The 2,500-nt window shown below is 66.1% G+C and overlaps 1 non-coding gene across 1 annotated transcript; it reads left to right on the plus strand.

Moving 5' to 3' along the window:
- The first annotated feature begins 990 nt into the window (after positions 1-990).
- On the plus strand, positions 991-1,109 carry LOC142006785 (5S ribosomal RNA). Its single transcript, XR_012643823.1, has one exon. It is a non-coding gene; the product is annotated as a 5S ribosomal RNA (ribosomal RNA).
- The last annotated feature ends 1,391 nt before the right edge of the window (positions 1,110-2,500 follow it).

The raw sequence follows: 2,500 nt of genomic DNA on the forward strand, positions 1-2,500 counted from the left end.
CTCTGCTAAGGCGCCCGAGGTTGACCTGGTGCCCGGGGAGCGAATCGGACACCAGGTCAACCTCTGCTACGGCGGCCGGGGTTGACCTGCTGTCCCTGCCGGACTTAGAAAATTTTTCTCTCCCCGCCCGGAACCGGGGTTGACCTGTTGTCCCTGCCGGACTTGGAGCCCGAGGAGGGGATCGGCCACCAGGTCAACCTCCGCTGAAAGCGGCCACGGTTTACCTGGTGCCCGGGGAGCGAATCGGACACCAGGTCAACCTCTGCTAAAGCGGCCGGGGTTGACCTGCTGTCCCTGCCGGACTTGGAGCCCGAGGAGGGGATCGGCCACCAGGTCAACCTCCGCTGAAAGCGGCCACGGTTTACCTGGTGCCCGGGGAGCGAATCGGACACCAGGTCAACCTCTGCTAAAGCGGCCGGGGTTCACCTGCTGTCCCTGCCGGACTTGGAGCCCGAGGAGGGGATCGGCCACCAGGTCAACCTCCGCTGAAAGCGGCCACGGTTTACCTGGTGCCCGGGGAGCGAATCGGACACCAGGTCAACCTCTGCTAAGGCGCCCGAGGTTGACCTGGTGCCCGGGGAGCGAATCGGACACCAGGTCAACCTCCGCTAAAGCGCCCGAGGTTGACCTGGTGCCCGGGGAGCGAATCGGACACCAGGTCAACCTCTGCTACGGCGGCCGGGGTTGACCTGCTGTCCCTGCCGGACTTGGAAAATTTCTCTCCCCGCCTCGGACCGGGGTTGACCTGCTGTCCCTACCGGACTTAGAACATTTTTCTCTCCCCGCCCCGGCCCGGGGGTTAACCTCGGGGCGCACAGCTTCCCGGGTCTGACGTGCACGTCCTGTCACCTCCCGGGCCCGGCGTCCTCGTCCTCCCTTCCCCTTGGGCCGGCTCGGAGGAAGTTTTCCCTCGGCCCGGCCTCCGGGTTAATTGTTTGGGCCCGGCTGACTGAGGCCAGGCTGCTGACGCTAAAGCCCGGGGAGGCGGGGGCCTACGGCCATACCGGACCGAATGCCCCCGATCTCGTCCGATCTCGGAAGGTAAACCGTCCCGGGCCTGGCTAGTACCTGGATGGGTGACCGCCTGGGAATCCCAGGTGCCGTAGGCAGCTTTTGGCCCCAGCGGGGGTAGAGCGGGGCGTGTGTCTGCCGTGCGGGAGCAGGGAAGCCGTGAGGCCAAGGCGGCGCGACGGTCCTGGGGGGCGCTGAGGCCTTTCCCTCTGCCTGCCTGCGTGTCGGGGGCGGGGGGGCGGGCGAGGAAGCTTAGGCCCTCACCCGGTGCGGTGCGATGGCTTGGGTCGGGTCGGGGAGAGGGAAGAAAGCGTGTGTGGAGCGTTGGTGGGGCAGGTGTGTGTGTGGGAGTGCTGGGTGGGGCAGGCCGTTGAGGCGGTGGCGGTGGTGGTGTTTTTGGTGGGAGTGAGTTGGGGTCAGGTGGGTGTGGGGTCCCGCCCGGGGGGTGGATGGTCTGAGGGTTAAGGCTTGGAACGTGCGTCTTGGGGGACCGTGGGTGGAGGTTGTTGAGAGCGGGGAAGGCCCTGGGTCTCGGTTGTGGACTATTAAGCCCGGTGGAGGGGGACCGTGGGGGGAGGTTGTTGAGAGCGGGGAAGGCCCTGGGTCCCGGTTGTGGACTATTAAGCCCGGTGGAGGGGGACCGTGGGTGGAGGTTGTTGAGAGCGGGGAAGGCCCTGGGTCTCGGTTGTGGACTATTAAGCCCGGTGGAGGGGGACCGTGGGTGGAGGTTGTTGAGAGCGGGGAAGGCCCTGGGTCCCGGTTGTGGACTATTAAGCCCGGTGGAGGGGGACCGTGGGTGGAGGTTGTTGAGAGCGGGGAAGGCCCTGGGTCTCGGTTGTGGACTATTAAGCCCGGTGGAGGGGGACCGTGGGGGGAGGTTGTTGAGAGCGGGGAAGGCCCTGGGTCCCGGTTGTGGACTATTAAGCCCGGTGGAGGGGGACCGTGGGTGGAGGTTGTTGAGAGCGGGGAAGGCCCTGGGTCTCGGTTGTGGACTATTAAGCCCGGTGGAGGGGGACCGTGGGTGGAGGTTGTTGAGAGCGGGGAAGGCCCTGGGTCCCGGTTGTGGACTATTAAGCCCGGTGGAGGGGGACCGTGGGTGGAGGTTGTTGAGAGCGGGGAAGGCCCTGGGACCCGGTTGTGGACTATTAAGCCCGGTGGAGGGGGACCGTGGGTGGAGGTTGTTGAGAGCGGGGAAGGCCCTGGGTCTCGGTTGTGGACTATTAAGCCCGGTGGAGGGGGACCGTGGGTGGAGGTTGTTGAGAGCGGGGAAGGCCCTGGGACCCGGTTGTGGACTATTAAGCCCGGTGGAGGGGGACCGTGGGTGGAGGTTGTTGAGAGCGGGGAAGGCCCTGGGTCCCGGTTGTGGACTATTAAGCCCGGTGGAGGGGGACCGTGGGTGGAGGTTGTTGAGAGCGGGGAAGGCCCTGGGACCCGGTTGTGGACTATTAAGCCCGGTGGAGGGGGACCGTGGGTGGAGGTTGTTGAGAGC

Source organism: Carettochelys insculpta, unplaced genomic scaffold (genome assembly GCF_033958435.1).
Source record: "Carettochelys insculpta isolate YL-2023 unplaced genomic scaffold, ASM3395843v1 scaffold_0133, whole genome shotgun sequence".
NCBI lineage: Eukaryota > Metazoa > Chordata > Testudines > Carettochelyidae > Carettochelys > Carettochelys insculpta.